General features: G+C 42.3%; 1 protein-coding gene across 2 annotated transcripts in view; it reads right to left on the bottom strand.

The window, feature by feature from the left end:
- irs2b (insulin receptor substrate 2b) overlaps nucleotides 1-21,567 on the bottom strand; it is a 138,511-nt gene that overhangs the window by 103,015 nt on the left and 13,929 nt on the right. The window contains exon 2 of one of the 2 annotated variants that reach the window (XM_073043167.1): nucleotides 15,688-20,787. The exons of the other annotated variant lie outside the window; for it this stretch is intronic. The gene's annotated coding sequence lies outside the window, so the exon portion shown is untranslated. Of the gene's footprint in view, nucleotides 1-15,687; nucleotides 20,788-21,567 lie in introns of those variants that run through there. 2 annotated transcript variants of the gene reach the window in all.

Here is a 21,567-nt window from a genome sequence, read left to right as displayed (position 1 = left end):
GAGAAGAGTGCTGGCAGATAGAATTTAATCCAGGCAAGTGAGAGGTAATGCACACTGGGGTAGTGAAAGGGTCTTAGGCACATTGATGCAGAGATGGACCCTTGGGTCCAAGCAGGGCCAAAAATGGCAACAGTTGGAGTGGGTAGTGATGAGAGGCATTGTTCATGTGGATAGTCAGAGGCTTTTTCCCCAGGGCTGAAATAGTTGCCACAAGAGGACACAGTTTTAAGGTGCTTGGGAGTAGGTACAGAGGAGATGTCAGGATTAAGTTTTTTTACTCAGAGAGTGGTGAGTGCGTGGAATGGGTTGCCGGCAACGGTGGTGGAGGCGGATACGATAGGGTCTTTTAAGAGACTTTTGGATAGGTACATGGAGCTTAGTAAAATAGAGGGCTATGGGTAACCCTAGGTAATTTCTAAGGTAGGGACATGTTCGGCACAACTCTGTGGGCCAAAGGGCCTGTATTGTACTGTAGGTTTTCTATGTTTCTATGTTTTCTAACACTTTTCACACACTTGCCTTCACTGCTCAAAGGCATCGGGTATAAGAGTTGTCACAGTTGTACAGTAATGGTTGCACTCAACAGTAATTGGAGTATTGTGTACAATTCCGGTTGCCAGACTGCAGGAAGGATGTGGTAGGAACAGAGTGAGTGCAGGAGAGACTTATCGGATTGTTAAAGCTACAGCTGTCCATTCCAGGCAACAAGAGAGGCTGAGCTTTCTCTTAGTCATGGAAGGCCCGAGGTTTGTAAAATTATGGAGTGCATAGAAGGTACTCAGCCTTTCACCCAGAGCAGGGGAGTCAAGAACAAGAGGACACAGGTTTAAGGTGAATGGGGGGGGGGGGGGGGGAGAGAAGAGAGAAGGGGACAGGAACACAAAGGAAATCCAAGCAACAAGTTTTTCCACACAGAGGATAGTGGTTATCAGAAGAGCAGATAGAGGCAGAATGAATGTTTAAAAGGCATTAAGACAGATACTGTATTTAGATTGTAAAGGTATATTGGGATACAGGCTAAATGCAGGCATATTGGACTACATAGATAGGCACAATGGTTCACATAGTGTGTGCTACTCTTGTGCTGTACTAATCTATGATTTTATTGACTCCCTGTGAAACAGCTGAAACATTTATGGGACATGATGCTCAAGAATTCCCCTATCCTCAAGAATGATAACCTTCTCTTTTTAAAATATCAACTGCCTAACTCTCCAGGTCACCCAACAAAAAGTCAGGGTTCCAGTAAGAAAAACAAGGTACCTGACTGGCAGGCAACTGACTCACTTGTTTTTGTAAAGTATGTAATTACTGCACAGTGATTTACAGCCATGAATCTAACTACAGCTTTTAAATAATACTCACAAAATATGAAAAGAGATCCAATGTATGTTGACCTGAGGAAATATTTTGCAATTGTGTACATAGTAAAAAAAATACACACACACACACAGTATACTGCAGATGTAGCAATGTTTTGTTAGTTTGCATGATTTTTTACATTTACTTCTGCTTTCATAAGGTTTAAAGACCTTAGTGTGTTAGGTTCCTGCAGAACTCAGTTTGAATTATGTCTCTCACAAGTCCCAACCATCTCAAGCATTACAGTGAAATGGCAGCCACAGATTAACGCAAACATGATGTTTTATGAATATTCATCATCGGCATTCTTCAGTCAACATGTACAACAGTTACTCACCCTATCCCTGGTTCTAGGTTCTACTCTAAAGTAGACCATGGAAACACACTAATATTTGTTTAGAAACACACTTAAGTTCACTGACATACATAAATAAGGGCCTTCACTGTAGTGCTAACTTCTTCCATCGCACTGCCTTCTACTTTAGCTATTGAACTAAAGGAATGTGAAGGTTTATTTTTATTGACACCATCCTGGTTCAGTAGGATCTGAGTAACTCCAAGCCTGCTCTCCCAGCAATAAAAGCAGAGAATGTTGCAAATTCACTGGTCAATCAGCATCTGGAGAGGGAAAAAGAGCTAACATTTCCATCAGAACTGAGAAAACTTCAGAATTACACCTGGTAAAGAATGAATGATACATATGTTGGAGGTACAGCTGAGGGTTTGGTGAAGGCATGTTCCACTGAAGAAGGTATGAACAGAAGGGATCGAAGGAAATCAGAGGATATAGCAAAATATAAGCTAGAAAAAGAAATAACACCAGAACTGTAACATAATATGCTGGAAATCTGAAATAATACAGGCTGCTGGAAATCAAACTAAATCGAGGCAACAGAAACCAAGTTAACTTACCAGGCTGATCATTTTCATCAGAACATGCCAATTCCAATACAAACTGGAAAGTCTGATCAACACTGAAGTGAAAACAAGCTGGAAGATGAAATACTCTTCCTCAAGCTTAGATCAGGCTTTGCTGGAACTGCGTAAGAGGCCAAGATGGAGAGGACAGAATGGGAATGGGAGAGGGAAATAAATAACTATGACTGATAATTGGACACTTAGTATTACCTTTGCAGATTTAATGGAGGTTTTCCACAAAGGTTTTCCACACTTATTTGGTGTTCAATTTCTTCAGTGCAGAGGAAATGATGTGTGGAGCACTCAATGTATTTAATTAAGCTGAAAAAGGCACAAGGGAATAGCTCCTTCATTTGGGTGTATAAAAATTGAGAAAGGAAAAGGTAAAAGTACAAATCCTCGCCATGGAAAAGTGATTTTTAAGCATGAACTTGTCAATGTTTATAACTTATTAAGACAAGTACTTGGAGGGGAATGTTATTAAAAGTTATGGGCCTAACATATGCAAATTAGATATTGTAGATCAGTATCCACCAAGAAGTGGGAGTGGGGATGACTGGAAGAATTGAATCAGCCCATGATTGAATGGCAGAGCAGACTTGATACGCTGAATGGCCTACTTCTGCTCCTGTATCTTATGGTCTTCAGAAGGAACCGAATGGGTTGTCCTTCCATACATTTGAAGTATCTCAGAAATAACAGCCCCACTGCTCCAAGAAGTTAGAATTTCAGTTGTGTACAAGGCAACAGTAACATTGAGGAGAGTACTCTGCAGACCAAAAGAATGAACCAAGTTATTAGAAAAGTCCAATGTGGGCTACAAAATCCATACAGGAATTGCAGCAGATATTACGTCAGCCAAACTGGGAGAAAAGTATCCACAAGGATCAATGAACATCAACTGGCTGTAAAGCAGCGTGACCAACTTTCTTTAGTCACTACCCATGAGGATCAAGAGGGGCATAAATTCACGGGGCATCAGCAAAAGTCGTGGCACAAACAAACACGTGGCATTCAGGAGTATTATCGAAGTGTAGTTTCTGACCACAACACCACCAAGTTCACCATGCAACCAATCAGCGATGAGATTTCCTCTCCACATCATAATTGATTTTCCAAAATTCCATGCAGTTAGCTGGTTGAAAAGTATATAAAGGCCAAGCATTCAGAGGACACACCACAATCAACAGTACACTGACCATGTCTCCAAGGTAACAAATCGTTTGCAAGTAAATAGCCAAGATCGGAGAACATCTCAACCCAACCCTGATTGGCATCACAGTTGAAAAAGATGAGGTGAACTGAAAGGGCCTGTTTCGGTGCTACACAATTCTAAGAAATAAAAGTGACATTGGTGGAGGCAGAGCACTATAACAGAGTACTGCCAAAGGAATGTCTCTTTGGAAAACCGATAAGAGAAAAAAGGAGGGGCAATGTGTCTGGTGACAGAATTATGCTGAAAACTCTTACTGGAGTTGAGGCAAAATGCAGTTGGTAGATCAGTCAGAGCTCTATGGATACTCTCTAGAACAATATCTCACTATCGTAATTTAGATAGATTCTTATAGTCTGCCTTATACAGGCTGTTCTGCCCCATCATGTAAATCAAGGTGCTTCCTGAACTTTGCCTGCATTTAACCCACAGCCCTCTCAACCTTTCCTATCAATTAATTTGTCCACTATCTTTTAAACGTTGTAATTATACTGGCCTCTGGCAGCTCATTCCACATACCCCAGTGTGAAAAACTTGTCCCTCTTTCCTCGCTCACCTTGAGCTAATGCTCTTTAGTTTTAAACAACCCTACCATGGGAAGGATAAAATTACTGGTTAACAGAAGGGGCTCCTTTGGTGCTGAAGACTCACTAAATCTCAGAGTAACGTTTCACAGGAGGACATTTTTATAGCACTTAAGCCATTACTCAAAGAATTCAGCTGATACCAATTGTAACCCAGTTACAATATCACACTAGCGACCTTAGCAAAGGCAGAATTAATTTCCATCAACAAACCAATAGAGAAATATCACTGATTTCTGCACCAACTTGTGAATGCTGTCCACGTAATTAACAATTAATAATAATGAAATTAGCACAACACAAAAGGTATCACCCAGCACTAAGAATATAATACATAGCAGGACAGCTAAAATGACACATCCGCATTTACCATTCATTGTCAACATAAATTTAGGATAAAAGCACCAAGTGCACCAATTAAAACTGCCCAGGCTTCCAATTAATAGACGGCTATTCATTACTTTAATGAAAGAAAGAAATGGTCATTGTTAGCATTTTCCTCAATTAAATTCATGAATGGGGTGGCCTGCCCACATAATTATTGAATTTTTAAAAAACTAATTCCTTCACATTTTCCTTAATATGATTACTGAAGTCAGCCACAAAAGTAAAGACAGATCTCGCACATACTTAGAAATATTCCTTTTAAACTATATGAAGTTAAATCGTATCCTTGCATCCACTTTTAAGAAGGATTTAAGTTTACTCTTTTCTTCTTCCCTCGATTATTTACTTTTAACCTAACTAGAAACACAAGATAGGCTGATGATTTGCTCCAAGGCAGCCAATAAACAACGTGCAACTGATTCACAAGAACAATTGCGAAGATAAACTGTTTCCAACAATGGGAAATGCCCAGCTTGTTATGGCAATGAAGCAGCAGACATCACAAATTCATTTGTGGGAAGTTCCACTGATGCTAGACCCATGATATCGATAATCTTTTTAGTAGATACAGGTTAAACAATTGTCACACATCATTATGACTTACAGATAAACTGCTTAGCCAGTGACTAGAAAATCACAGTTAAACTAGGTCATAGTCTAACACTCAATATTTTCTTTGCTCCAAAGTTATCAATTTGAATGGAAATATTTGAAGGCATCCCAGTGACTTAATAATATTATATATGAACTTTCCTGTGGTGGTTTTCCTGGTTGTATCAAAACACAAAGATATACAATGTCTTATACAGGTCCTTCCCACGCAATGGACAATATTTGAGAAACTGGCAGGATGGATGGGGATGGATTTTGTGGCAGATGTATGGCATTGCCATGTGCCTTCTCCCCCACCCGACATGTGACACATCAATGAAGTAGAGCTGAGCATACTAGAGCAAGAAACAGTCAGCAGACTCCATCACTGTTGGCAGATATTCTTCCTGTGCTCGTTTGCTCCCCACAGGCCCCTCCCACACTGTTTTTGTTTCTGACTTAATGAACATTTCAAGCTATGAACAATTCTTAAGAACTTAACCAACTGTCAGCTGGCCCCCATTTTTCAAACGTTCGCTTTACAACACCTCGCTGTTACGAAGACCTACATTAGTTACCTGTTTTTGCTAACAGAAGGTATTTTCACTGTTATGAAAAAAGGAGCCAAGCTCCTCCCCAGAACTGCGTTCTAGCCGGCATTGCTTAAACATGTGCCTGTGAGCATCTGTGCTTTATGTCGATTTATTTTGTGCATCCGTTAGCAAGATGAGTTCTAAGGTATCGGAAAAGCCTAAATGAGCTCGTAAGGGTGTTAACACTTAACGTAAAACTAGACATAATGAAGCATTTTGATCATGGTGAACGAACTAAGGGCACTGTCCGCACGTTGAACCATTTGCACTAATTATACGCAGAGAGAAAGAATCTTGAAAGCTGCCAATGTTACTGTTGGATCTGTTCATAGCAAAGTGGTCTCTCTTAGTCAGAATCCAATAATGGATAAAACGGAAAGTCTATTGCTTGAGTGGATTAATGGGTGTACAAAGCGTAGTGTTCCGTTAAGTTATCTTATACTTAAGGAGAAATCAGTCTTTTTAATAAGCTGAAACAGAAAGCACTGGATGATGGTGATGAAAGTGTTGCAAAAGTGGAATTTAAAGGTAATCATGGGTGGTTTGATCGGTTTCTGAGGCGAGGGCAGCTTCACAGCTTAGTGTTTACTGGAAAGAGTGCTTCAGCTGATACTGAAGCTGCCGAAAAGTTCCCAGCAGAACTGAAGAAAATAATTACAGAAGGTGGTTATTTGTATAAGCAAGTGTTTAACTGTGACAAAACTGCAATTTATTGGAAAAAATTGCTGAGCACCCCAACCTCCGACGACTCAGCCTAACACATCGTCATCAGTGTGCTCGCTGTCTTCCCGATTCCAGTAAGTGAAACTACACTGTACATACATTATTTCTACTTTATATAGGCTATGTATTTTTATGTGTTATTTGGTATGATTTGGCAGCTTCATAGCTTAAAGGTTACTGGAGAGACTGTTTCCGCTACGTAGCGAGATTTTCACTGCGCCAGATAGCGCTACAATGATTACAGAAAAGTATTTCTACTTTATATAGGCTGTGAATTTATCATATCATTCCTGCTTTTACTATATGTTACTGTTATTTTGGGTTTTATGGGTTATTTGGCATGATTTTGTAAGTTATTTTTTGGGTCTAGGAACACTCACAAATTTTTCCCATATTAATAAATGGTAATTGCTTATTCACTTTACGACATTCGGGCATACAAACTATTTCATAGGAACGTTCTAACTTCGGGATTCACTTCCTCAGAGAAACATTGCAAGTTACATTTTCATCACTTTACTCTCAAACGGGTGTTTAGACCACACTGATATATTGGCCGCAGCTGCATACAAAAGGCCTCAGTCCCACTTCAAACAGACAGGCCTGGGCAGCAAATGGGAAAGGTATTTGCATTAATCCTAGCTCTGTTCTCAGATAAATGTCTCGAAGCAGGAACACTGGCTATCATTCCCAGCCCTGAATCACAGAAACCAAATGCAGCGCTCCCCCTCTTCACCTTGCAGAAGCTTTTGCGATAGCAGACCACCCTTGATGAATACGTACTGAGCTACTGGGAAAAGCTAAGCGCCTCTGAAGCAGCAGAGGGATTAAGCACTGACAAAGGCCCAGGAAATTTTTTTTCATTCAGAGAAGCAGCATCATTAAAAAGGACTTGCTGGGTGGACTGGAATAGTGCATTGACTTTAACTTACTCAACTACTTTCTAGAGAGGGCTGATGGTATTGATTTCTTATGAATCCTGTGGTTCAAGGTCAAACAGACATTTAAAGATCCAACACTTGGGGCCTCTTTAGGGGAACCTCAAGGAGGACTGGAGCCAACAGTCAGACTGGACCATGTACTCTTAACAAAAAAGGCAAATTATTTTAGCACCAATATTGTAATATATATAACAAATATTGTCTCAGTTGGGTTAAGGTGGTACAGGCTGCCTTTGATATTGTAACTACTATAACTTCAAAGCCTTTCTTAGTTTGTTTCACAGACCAGTGTGTTGTTGTTTATTTCAGAAGTGGGATTAATTTATTAACATGCAAGATTAATGTGTTAATTGTGCATGAAAATCAGAAATGATTGATCTAATTCAAATGTGATAAACAATTCAATCCTGCAGAAAAGTTCACTCAGCCCAGCAAACTGATGGACACATCAGGACACCCCACATCGACCAGAACCAGCAGTGTCCTCACCACACCACCCTGCAGCACACCTTCCCCAAACGACCATCACCTGCTACCCCCATGGCTCACACACTCATCTGAGACCCTAGCACATTATTCAGCTATGCTGACGTAGCAGAAGGTTGGAGGTTGGTATCTTGTTTAAGAAGGGCACCAATACCAAGCAAGCCAGTGAGGCTAACATCATTGGTGGGAAAGTGGTCAATTCAGTGTAACACTTACCCAACAGGCTGGTATATGTCTAGGGGAAAGAAGATCCAGCCACTCACCAACCGAACCTCCTGTACACGCAGGTGCTGTGAGAATCAAGTTTATGCCGCGCATACACACACCATATCAAACTCACACCAGATACCGTTATGGAATACACTTTAAAGATTTTACTAAAACTAAAAGAGTACTATGCAATACAGTATATATGAAGGAAAAGAAAATACAGTAAAAGGCGCTAACTTATCAAAGTTCAGTCAGTTTAGTGCACATCGTTGGAGCTCAACCATCGAACCATTCAACCCCTCGTCACTTTCCTCCGACCTCCACGCCCTCGCACCTGGGACCACCCCGGTGGTCGACCAAGCAGTGCAGCGCACGTCCACCTTCCTCGGCGTCTCCTTCCCGCCTCCCCTGAAAAGACCGCGAAACTCCCAAGCTCCCAGCCTCACAAGACAAAATAACATTCCCCATTGGTTAAAAAATGAATACAATCCCCATATCAGCAAGTCCAAAGCTAAACAACTGCGAGAGAAAACACTTATCAAACATAAAAGCATTCCTACTCTAGCAAACCAAAGAAGCCATTTTGATTAACATACACAGTACATTGTACACCAGCATTGTGGTCCACATGGACCCTGCTTACTTATTTAGTGATACAACATGGAGGCTCTTTGGCCCTTTCAGGTTGTGCCAGCCCTATCAACCCCAATCCTAATTAACCTAATCAAGGGACAACTTACAATGACCATTTAACCTACCCTGGTATGTCTTTGGACGGAGGGAAGAAATTGGAAGACCCAATAAACCCCACACCTTCCACGGGGAGGATGTGCAGAGACTCCTTACAGAACGGTGCTGGAATTGAATTCCTAGCTCCAGAACACCCTGAGCTGTAATAGCATGGCATTGTGAGCCACATGGCCTGTTCTGGTGCTGTTCACGGGGCATGATCACCTCACTACAATGAATACTTCACACATTTATCATGGAAGAATATAGCGATGTGAAACACCTTGATATTATGAAAGAGAAGGTGCATGGTTTTAAAGCACATGAAGGTGACTAAATTGTTGAGGCCTGACCAAATGCTCCCTGGGATACTGTGGGAAGCCAAGAAAGAAATTGCTCAGGCACTGGCACAGATTTTGCATTTTCTTTAGCCATAGGCAAGATACCAGAAGAATGGAGAGAGGCAATGCAGTGCTTTTACCCGAGGAGGGCCATGAGGACCAGCCAAGGGGCTACAGGCCAGTGAGCCTAACATCAGATGGACTCTATGTTCATTGGGAAAGGCCGGCACCAACTAGCATATTCAGCATGTTTTTGTGAGAGAGAAATTGTGTCAGATGAACATAATTGAGTCTTTTGAAGAAATGACCAATGGAATCACATAATATGTGTGAGCAAGACAGCTGGATGCAACACTGGCTTTGTAAAAAGAGTCAGTGGGTTGCTTTTCAGATTGAAGCCTATAACCTGTAGTGTGCCACTGGCTTTGATGCTGGGTCTCCCTGATGCTTGTCATGTACATCAGTTATTTTGATGAGAATGTAGGTGGCATGGTCAGTAAGTAGGTGGATGACACTAAAATTGATGGCAAGGTGGCCAATGAAAACAGCTGTCGAAGATGAAAGCAGCAGTTAAATCAACTGTGAAAGTGGGTTAAGGAATGGCAGATGGAGTTAACTCAGCTGAGTGTAAAGGGATGCAGTTTCTGAAGTTCTTGCAGGCAGTAAGTGATTGGAATCCATTAAATGCTGTAGTACAGAGACCTAGGGGTACACACGTATTGTAGTGACACTGGTAGACAAAATCAAGCAGAAAGTATGCCATGCTTGCCTCTAATCAAAAAGACATTGACCAAGGATGCCATGTTTCATCTGCATAGGGCATTGAAGAGACCTGGAATATTGTGTGCCGTTCTGATTACCATACTCTAGGAAGGATGTGATTAAGCTGGAAAAGATTCACACGGATGCTATAGGGACTTGCAAGCTTGAATTATAAGGACTGAATTGGCTGGACTTTTTCTCCTGGAGTAAAGGAGGCCGAGGGCTGATGTCAGAGAGATTTTTTTTAGAAGGGCCACAGATAAGGTACCTGGTTAGTCTTACTTCCAAGGATAGGGGAGTCTAAAAGTAGGGGCCTCACAGTTTAAGCTGAGTGAGGAAAGATTTAAAGGAGACCTGGGGCAGTGGTGATTATGCAGAATGAGCTGCCAGAGAAGGCATTAGAGGAATTAAAGGGCATTTGGACAGGTTCACAGATAGGAAATGTTTAGAGCAGGGGTTCTCAACCAGTGGTCTGTGGATAGGTGGATAGATTCAAAGGAATCCATGAACTTGGATGGGGAAAAAATTTACATGTTTATTTTCACTAACCTCTAACTGAAATTTAGCATTTCCTTCAATGATGAAAGTAGGCAACAACCACAATAGGATTAGCAGTACCTGTGACTTTGTCACCAATAGAAATCAGATATTTTCAGATCACATTACAGTTGTTACAAATATATTAGTCTCAGTCCTGAAGAAGGGTCTCAGCCTGAAACATTGACTTTACTCTTTTCTACAGATGCTGCCTGGCCTGCTGAGTTCCTCCAGCATTGTGTGTGTTCCTTTGGATTTCCAACATCTGAAGATTTTTTCATTTGTGATTTAGCCTTTACACTGAGATGTCTTTAAAAAATAACATTTAGTTTTAAGTTTCCTATATTTGTTACTGTTATTTTGTCTTGTTATTTAATGTGTTAATAAAGAAGCACATATTACAATATCACAAGTTTTTTTTAATATATTTTGATAACTATTTCAATATAATCAGTTTCTTTCATTATCCTGTGTATTTAATTTAATTTATTTAAACACATTATTTGGAGACCGCCAGTGGGGTCCACAGTTCAGAGGGAAATGAGTCAAATGCAGGTAGATGGGACTAGCTCAGGAAAACATTGGCAAGATGGGTTGAGGGCCTGTTCTATGCGGTTTAACTATGACACACCGTCCTGAACACACTTATACACATCAGCACATACTCCCTGCCACAACCCCAAAACTATCACACTCTCCAACTACAGCCCCCAGGACTAAATGTGATCATCCCACTATGGTCTTCAGAATCAGGATATCACCACCAAAACATTAAAGTAGACCAGTGCACCAGTCCCACCAAATCGTCTAGGAACAGTACTCCCAACTACCATAATCCCAGATCCACAATACCCATCCAAACTCATCTTCTCAGTCAGTCGACCAGCACACAAGACCCAGCACATTGTTGTCACACAGTGCACAGGATCAGCGAAACATCCTGACCACAACCCCCCATTGCATCCAGCCCCATCCAGACCTCCATACCACAACCAACCTCGTTTTTCCACACACTCCTATCACATCCCTCTCACAACAGATCTGAAAACCTGCTTAGCAAGCATTCTTCATAACAACCCCAAACACCTCCTCCTCTTTCCAGCCTCCCAGACCGGCAGTGTGTTCCTACCACAGAACCCAGGACCCGTATGCACTCCTCCCCTGGACCAAGACCTGCAGAAACAGCACATGCTCTACCTTGTGTCCTAGGTTGAGAGCTCTCCCCCATCATGGACCCTTGAACACACACTATAACCCATCATAGCACTCAAGACACAGAAATGATCTGGACCAACAGACTGTTCCCACTACAGATGCCAGACTCGCTCCCAAACACAACCTCCAGCCCCAGTACACACCAACCATGTTACCCAAGAGCAGCATTCCTGTCCACCACAGGTACCTGTATACACATCTCAGCACATTAACACAGACCCCACCAGAGCCCCCACACAGCTCACCCTTCTCACCATAGCACACTGGACCAGCACTAATTCTCCACCAACAGCACACCATTCCCACAAATGCCACCCTGACCATCAGAAGCTCCCCACCACAGCTCTAAGGACCAACAGTTCCATTCAACACAGCACCCAGGTCCAGCAAATGTTCCCTGACCAGCAAGCTATCACCATTTCAAGTCCAAATCCAATAAACCTTCCTACCATAGCTGCAAAAAGTACATACTTTCTACACCATTGTCCCTAGGATCAGAACCCCCACACACCATAATCACGTACTCCCACCTAACACCCTGGCACACAAAAGTGACTTTGATTAGTACACCTAACCCAAAATTAACCACAAGACCAGCACAAACTCACCATCTAAGCTCTAGAAACCATGATAATCAACCTTTTTTTATCATCAGCCATGTATGCAGAAACCAGCACATCTTCCTTACTGTGGCTCTCTGGGACATTTCAACACCTCCCCCCAACACCAGGGAACATCAGCATTCCCCATAACCCCAGAATCGGGATAGATTAGACTACATGTTGACCCCAGGAGAATGACAAAGTCATACCTCCCCCAATCACAGAATAACTATAAAATCCTTATGACCAGTACAGTCCTGAATCAAGGTGGCCCGGGGACTCCGGCTGGGATGGTGTGCAAGTCCTTGGATTAGGTCCCAATTGTATAGCTGTTATCCAAGGGGTTGGTTTAGGTATGATGGAATCTTGCTCCTGTGTTTAAGCAGAGCTCCAAGATCTGTGGAATGCTCTGCCTCAGAAGGCAGTGGAGGCCAATTCTCTGGATGCTTTCAAGAAAGAGTTAGAGCTCTTAAAGATAGCGGAGTCAAGGGGTATGGGGAGAAGGCAGGAACGGGGTACTAATTGTGGACGATCAGCCATGATCACACTGAATGGCAGTGCTGGCTCGAAGGGCCAAATGGCCTACTCCTGCACCTATTGTCTATTATCTACATGGTCTGACAGCATCTGCATCCTGGCACCAAACTACGATCCTAATACCACAGCACCTACCCATCCTCCAAGGTTAGATCAGATCACTGTTCACATATCAGCTCCTGTCTTGTTCTACTTTTTGTTTTAAAAATGAATACTTTGAGTCTTTTTTTTCCAGTAAGTATTGACTAAAATGAAATTACTGTACCGTAAATCCTTTTGTCAACAAAACTAACTGTTAAGCAATATGTTTAACTTTGAAAACTATCCTAAAGTACTTGATCAAAGTTGCACACAAAGTCTTCAATGAGAGTTACTGAGAAGTTTTTTTAAACAGACTTTTTGAAAGGGAAGTGAAACAAAGAAGAAGGTTTAAAGGAAGGAAGGAACATGGTGAATAGATGGAAGGGAATATATGAAAATCATGAAGAAACTGGCCCTTCAGCCCATCTAGTCCAAGCCGAACCATAGCCCTCTAGAACACTCCATATACTTAGCCAAATTTCTCTCAAATGTTGAAATTGAACCCACATTCATCACTGGCGCAAGCAGCTCATTCCACGCTTTCACCACCCTCTGTGTGAAAAAATCCCCTTGCAGATTCCCCTTAAATTTCACCTTTCACTCTTAACCCATAACCTCTAGTTCTAGTCTCACTCAACCTCAGGGAAAAAGCCTACTTGCATTTACCGTGTCTATATCGCTCATAATTTTCTATATCTCTACCAGATGCCTCCTCAATCTTCTAGTTTTAGGGAAAAAAAGTCCTAACCTATTCGACTGTCCTCTATAGCTCAGGTTCTAAAATCCTGGCAACATCCTTGTAAATTTTCTGTTCTCTTTCACTATTATTGACATCTTTCCTGTAGGTAGGTGTGTAATTCTAGTCACAATACTCCAAAGTACTCCGCACCAACATCTTATACAACTTCTACATCCCAACTCTGGTACTCCATGCTTTGATTTATGAAGACCAAAGTTGCAAAACTTTGCTTTATTACACTTTCTATCTGTGACACTGCTTTCAAAGAATTATGGACCTGTATTTCCAGATCTCTCTGTTCTACCACACTCTTCAGTATTCTGCTATTCACTGTGTAAGTCCTACTCTGGTGTGTCCTCCGGAATTGCAACACCTAACACTTTTCTGTATTCTTCCAGCTGGACCAGATCCCACTGCAAACTTTGATAGCCTTCCTTGCTGTCCACTATGTCCTCCAAACTTGGTATCATCTGCAAATTTGCTGATTGAGTTTACCACATTGCCATCCAAATGAATAATATAGATGACAAATAACGGTGGTCCCAGTGCCAGAATCTGTGCCACAGCACTTACATGGGTTTCCAGTCAGAGAGACACAGCAGAGGCAGAGATAAAAGTAGAAGAGTTTTTTCTTTAAAAAAAAGGAGTTAGAGATTCAGCAAAGTTTTCTGCCAAAATTTACAATCTTGGGAATTGAATGCACGGCCACCCATGAGAGACGTAAAGAAGCAGAGACCTAAGTGGCTAGAACTAAGGCGTTACAAATACTTCAAGAATCATGAGATTAAGGAGTAGAGACAAATGAAGCTTTACAGTTCTCTGAAATGGATAAAAATAATTGAACTTGCCCCACAATGAACTAAAATGGATCAGCATGCATTGGGATGAATTTGATTTGCTTCAAGCAATATTGAGTAGTTTTTAGAAGATGAAATGTATGAGACTCACCCAGGAATTACAACAGTCATCTGATAGATAGATAGATAGATAGATAGATAGATACTTTATTCATCCCCAAGGGGAAATTCAATGTTCCTCCAGTATGATATCACATAAACACAAGACAGACCAAGACTAACTGACCAAAAAAACCACATAATTATAACATACAGTTACAACAGTGCAAAGCAATACCATAATTTGATAAGAGCAGACCATGGGCACGGTAAAAAAAAGTCTCAAAGTCCCAGATAGCCCATCATCTCACGCAGATGGCAGAAGGAAGAAACCTCCAACGTGGCAAAACTTCCCGATGCAGCCTCTGGAAGCACCCGAGCACAGCCAACTGTGAGTCCGTCCGAAAACTTCCGACAACTTCGTGCCTCCGACCAGCCCTCCGACACCGAGCACCGAGCACCATCTCTGCCGAGTGCTTCAACCCCGGCTCCGGCCACCAAGCAACAGGCAAAGCCGAGGATTCGGGGCCTTCCTCTCTGGAGATCTCTCCGATCGCTCAGTAGCAGCGTCAGCAGCACAGGCATGTCAGAAGTTTCGCCAGATGTTCCTCCGTGCTTCACACATCCGTCTCAATCAAATCAGGATTGTGCACGGCCCCTACTTACAGATAACGGATATTCCTTACTGGAGTGGCCGCTGCGCCCTGCGTCGTCGCGCCGCCATCTTGATGGGTGAAGGTTTCATCAGCCAGGGCAGAAGGCGGCTGTCTTAATAATGTCATGACATGTTGTCAGAAACTCAATGGATAGCAACTACAATGGATTTTGTTTAATCAGGGATGCTGCTTATTTGGGACAACTCTTAAAGTAAAAAACTAATTGAGAAAATAGCCAGAATTCCTTTGTTTGCTCGGGACACTATACTGCTAAATTAGGACGAGACTGTTGCTGAACAGTTTCTAACTAGTGTCAAGTACATGCACTTTGTGACCATTAAGTACACTCCATGCATGGAGTGAACAGGTTTTGAACAGTGTCAGGTATGTGTGCTTGTGTTATTTTATTTGCTTCAGCTGACATGCTGATTCAAAATGCAATGATTTCGTTTTATAGATAGATAGATAGATAGATAGATACTTTATTCATTCCCATGGGGAAATTCAACATTTTTCCAATGTCCCATACACTTATTGTATCAAAAACTAATTACATACAATACTTAACTCAGTATAAATATGATATGCATCTAAAATCACCCTCTTAAAAAAAGCATTAATAAATAGCTTTTGAAAAGTTCTTAAATAGTTTACTAAAATACATTGAATGGTAACTTAAGCTCAATCATAACCCCGGCACTTTAACATATCTTTCCCCTGGCGGTTGAATTGTAAAGCCGAATGGCATTGGGGAGTAATGATCTCTTCATCCTGTCTGAGGAGCATTGCATCGATAGCAACCTGCCGCTGAAGCTGCTTCTCTGTCTCTGGATGGTGCTATGCAGTGGATGTTCAGGGTTTTCCATGATTGACCGTAGCCTACTCAGCGCCCTTCGCTCTGCTACCGATGTCATACTCTCCAGTACTTTGCCCACGACAGAGCCCGCCTTCCTTACCAGCTTATTAAGACGTGAGGCATCCCTCTTCTTAATGCTGCCTCCCCAACACGCCACCACAAAGAAGAAGGCGCTCTCCACAACTGACCTATAGAACATCTTCAGCATCTCACTACAAACATTGAATGACGCCAACCTTCTAAGGAAGTACATTCGACTCTGTGCCTTCCTGCACAAGGCATCTGTGTTGGCAGTCCAGTCTAGCTTCTCGTCTAACTGCACTCCCAGATACTTGTAGGTCTTAACCTGCTCCACACATTCTCCATTAATGATCACTGGCTCCATATGAGGCTTTAAACATTTTCAGATCCTTGCCAAGATGCCACAAAAAGATTTGACATTAACTGAAAAAGACTGCACTGATTTTGTTCAATTACAGTCAAATAACAGAACATGGCAGCATACAGGGGATGAATTCTTCCATCTATAACTATTCCAAACTAATACAGTATTGGAATGTAGTAGTATTGGTAATGCTCTAATTGTTTTGTTTTTCAATTAAATGCCTAATTTGTTACTCAGTTAAACAGTAACATATATATAGGAAAGACATTACTGAGCGTGAGGTGGCTGTTGTCATGAGAAGACAAATTAGGGAGGCACAGGATCACAGCCAGTTAAACTACCACTGCAAAGCTCTGCAATCCTTCATTTAATCAGGAGAGGCAGGCTGTAGGAACCACCTCAAAAATCATGTACTTAGTGGAGATCAAGGATAGAGATGAATGAAATTCTATAGCAATTTGAAATGGATAAAAGGATGTGGGAAGAATAAAATGGGAATAGTACAGGATTTCTTCAATCCTCGTCTGTTAGGCCAAAGCAGTTTAATGAAAATGGCTCCGGGCCAGTGTTCTGCACTGTGTGTGGGATGTGGGAAGTCTGGGAGATAGAAGGTCTCTCAGTCAACCAAGCCGCACCTCCTGAGAGAACGTATTAAGGAATTGGAGCTGCAGATTCGATAACCTTCAACTCATACGGGAGAATGAGGAGGTGATAGATAGGATCTACAAGAAGACAAGTCACCTCTAGGTTGTAGCAGACAGGTAACTGGGTGATTGTCAGGAGAGGGAAGGGAAATGCACAGCCACTGCAGAGTACACCTGTGGCCATTCTCCTCAATAATAAGAAGGTAACTTTAGATACTGTTTAGCGGGAAGACCTCCCGGGGAGAGCCACAGTGACGAGGTTTATGGAACTGAATCTACTGCTGTGGCTCAGAAGAGCAGAGACATAAAGAGGACCAGTGTTGATGGGTAATTCCATAGTCAGAGGAACAGAGATGAAATTCTGTGGGAGCGAAAGAGACACCTGGATGGTATATTGCTTCCTTAGTGCCAGGGTCAGGGGTATCTCAGATTGGGTTCATGGCATTCTCAAGGGCAAGGGCAAGTTGCCAGGAATCTTGGTGCATATGGGCACCAATGAAGAAGTCCTGGTGTATATTTGGCACAAGCAGAGGAGGTCCTGAAGAGAGATTTTAGGGAGCTAGATAGAAATCTGAAAACAGGACCTCTGAGGTTAGTAATCTCTAGATTGCTGCCTGTGCCATACACCAGTGAGGACAAGAATAGAATGATTTGGCAGGTGAATGCATGGCTGAGGAACTGGTACAGGGAGCAGGGGTTAGATTTATGGGGAAGATACGATCTGTACAAAAAGGAGAGTTTACACCTGAACCTAAGGGTTTGGGGACAGGTTTGCAAGAGTTGTTCGGGAGGGTTTAAAATAATTTGGCAGGGTGAAGGAAACCAGAGTGATAATGCTGAGGATGAGGTAGTTGGTTTACAAACGGAGGCAGTGTGTAGCGAGACTCCTAGCAAGGAGAGGTAGATGACAGTCAACAGCATGAGTTGCAATGTAAAAGGCAGAAAATTGATTGCAGGATTGAAGGTCTTGCATTTGAATGTACACAGTATACGAAATAAGGTAGATGAACTTGTAGCACAGTTACACATTTGCCTGTATGAAAACTGGACAGGGTTCAAAGGAGGTATACGAAAATGATTCTAGGACTGAATAGCTTGTCATTTGAAGAGTGTTTGATGGCTCTAGTCCTGTATTCACTAGAATTCAGAAGAATGAGGGGTGACCTCATTGAAACCTATCAAATGTTGAAAGGCCTTGATAGAGTGGACATGGAGAGGATGTTTCCAGTGGTGGGTGAGTCTAAGACCAGATCACACCACATCAGAATAGAGGGGCGTCATTTTACAATGGAGATGAGGAGGAATTATTTCTTATTTTTATAATAAATATTCCTCATTTCTTTTCTCTTCTGAATTAACTCTTGAGAGAATTGATGTGTGTCTATAAGGCCAGTGTTCTATACTGGGTGCCAGATGTGGGATTTCCAGGAGACTACCAGCTTCCCCAATGGCCACATTCGATGACCTTCAGTTTGTTATGGAAAGTGAAGAGGTGATAGACAGGAGCTACAGGGAGGTAGTCACCCCAAGGCTATAGGAGACAGATAAATGAGCAACAGTCAGGAGAGGGAAGGGAGAACATCAGATAGTGGAGAGCACCCCGTGGTCACCCCCCTCAACAATAAGTACCCCATTTTGAGTATTGTCAGAGGGGGGTGCCAACATACCCGGGAGAAGCAACGGTGGCCATGGCTCTGGCACAAACTCTGGCCCTGTGGCTCAGAAGGGTAGGGAACTCAAGAAGGTGGCAGCAATAATAGGGGACTCTATAGTTAAGGGGACAGACAGGCGATTCTGTGGTCCACAATATCCTGAAAAGGGAGGGTGAGCACCCTGAAGTCATGGTACATATTGGTACCAATGACATAGGTAGAAAAATGGAAGAGGTCCTGAAATCAGAATACAGGGAGTCAGGAAGACCAGAATCAGTCCATTTGGTCCATCAAGTCTGCTCTGCCATTGCTGATCCTTTTCTCCCCTCCATAGCCCCATAACCTTTGATGCCATGTCCAGTCAAGAACCTATCAAGCTCTGCCCTAAATACACCCAACAACGTGGCCTCCTGTACTAACCTGTCCAACCTGTGCTAACAAATTCACCACCCTCTGTCCAGAGGCTGTGACCTATTGTTCTAGACTCCATCAACATACTTTCCATATCTACTCTGGCTTGGCTTTTCAAGATTCAAAAGGTTTCATTGAAATCTCCCTCATCCTTCTAAATTCCAATGAGTACAGACCCAGAACCATCAAACTTCCCTAGTATTACCCTTTCATTCCCAGAATCATCCTTGTGAACCTCCTCTGAACCTCTCCAATGCAAGCATATCTCTTCTTAGACGAGGAGCCCAAAACTGTTGACAATAGCCAAGGTGAGGCCACACCAGTGCCTCATAAAGCCTCAAAATCACATCCCTGCTCTTGTATTCTAAATATTTGAAATGAAGGCTAACATGGCATTTGCCTTCCTCACCACTGACTCAACCTGCAAGTTAGCCTTTAGGGTGTTCTGCACAAGGACTCTCAAGTCTCTTTGAATCTCAGATTTTTGGATTTTCTCTCCATTTAGAAAATAGTCCACACATTTATTTTTACTACCAAAGTGCATGACCATGCATTTTCCAACAATGTATTTCATTTGCTACTGCTTGCTCATTCTACTAATCTGTCTAAGTCCTGCAGCCTACCTGTTTCCTCAACACTACTGGTCCCTCCACCAATCTTTGTATCATCTGCAGACTTCTATTCCATCATCTACATCACTGATATACAGCATAAAAAGCAGTCCCCACACCAACCACTGTGGAACACCACTAGTCACTGGTAGCCAACCAGAAAAGGATCCTTTTATTCCCAGTCACTGCCTCCTACCAATCGGCCAATGCTCTAACCATGCCAGTAACCTTCCTGTAATACCATGGGCTCTTAACTTGGTAAGCAGGATGTTGAAAAGTAGGACCTCTTGGGATTGCTGCCTTTGCCACTCGACAGTGAGGATCGGAATAGAATGAGATAGCAGGTAAATGTGTGGCTGAAGAATTGGGGCAGGGATTCAGATTTCTGGATCATTGGGACCTCTTCTGGGGCAGGTGTGACTTCTACAAAAGGGACAGATTGCACTTGAAACTGAGGGGGATTAAGATTCTTGCAGGCAGGTTTACTAAAGCCGTTAGGAGTGGTTTAAGTTAATCATTATGATAGAGCTGAGGTTGAGCCAGCAGGTTTACAAGTAGATGATGGGTGTAACATGAATGTAAGGAAGAGTTAGCCAATGAATGCGTACAAATGCAGACAGAGCAAAGAGTTAAATTGTACCAGAGGTAAAATTTGAAAGGGCGAAGAATGCAGGACTGAAGCTCCTGTATTTAAATGCGCGTAGCATTTGGAATAAGGTGGATGAAATTGTGACACAATCAGAGATTCATCAGTGTGACATTGTGGGCATCACTGAGTCGTGGCTGAAAGGAGGACATAACTGGAATATACTTTGTATGGAAAGGACAGGCAGGAAGGCGTAGGCTGTGGTATGGCTTTGTTGGTAAGGGAAGGAAATACATCTTTAGAGAGAGGTGACATAGGGTCATAAAATGTCAGATCTTTGTGGATGGAGTTAAGAAACTGCAAGGGTAATAAAACCATTCATATGATTCATACATAGGCCTCCAAATAGTAGCCAAGACGGAGGTGGAGTTAAGATGGCGCTAAATGGCAACTACTTTGCTTGCATCTTCGGAAACAGCTCTATTTCCATCTTTAATATCTTTATTTTTCCCTTCCAGGGTTCTTTTGAAGACTCTGACCTGGAGTTAGATAGATAGATAGATACTTTATTCATCCCCATGGAGAAATTCAACTTTTTTTCCAATGTCCCATACACTTGTTGTAGCAAAACTAATTACATACAATACTTAACTCAGTAAAAAAAAATATGATATGCATCTAAATCACTATCTCAAAAAGCATTAATAATAGCTTTAAAAAAGTTCTTAAGTCCTGGCGGTAGAATTGTAAAGCCTAATGGCATTGGGGAGTATTGACCTCTTCATCCTGTCTGAGGAGCATTGCATCGATAGTAACCTGTCACTGAAACTGCTTCTCTGTCTCTGGATGGTGCTATGTAGAGGATGTTCAGAGTTATCCATAATTGACCGTAGCCTACTCAGCGCCCTTCGCTCAGCTACCGATGTTAAACTCTCCAGTACTTTGCCCACAACAGAGCCCGCCTTCCTTACCAGCTTATTAAGACGTGAGGCGTCCCTCTTCTTAATGCTTCCTCCCCAACACGCCACCACAAAGAAGAGGGCGCTCTCCACAACTGACCTATAGAACATCTTCAGTATCTCACTACAGACATTGAATGACGCCAACCTTCTTAGGAAGTACAGTCGACTCTGTGCCTTCCTGCACAAGGCATCTGTGTTGGCAGTCCAGTCTAGCTTCTCGTCTAACTGTACTCCCAGATACTTGTAGGTCTTAACCTGCTCCACACATTCTCCATTAATGATCACTGGCTCCATATGAGGCCTAGATCTCCTAAAGTCCACCACCATCTCCTTGGTCTTGGTGATATTGGTTCTTTG

This window comes from Hemitrygon akajei, chromosome 4 (assembly GCF_048418815.1).
Source record: "Hemitrygon akajei chromosome 4, sHemAka1.3, whole genome shotgun sequence".
Classification (NCBI taxonomy): Eukaryota; Metazoa; Chordata; class Chondrichthyes; order Myliobatiformes; family Dasyatidae; genus Hemitrygon; species Hemitrygon akajei.
This window is presented reverse-complemented; position numbering and strand designations above follow the sequence as displayed.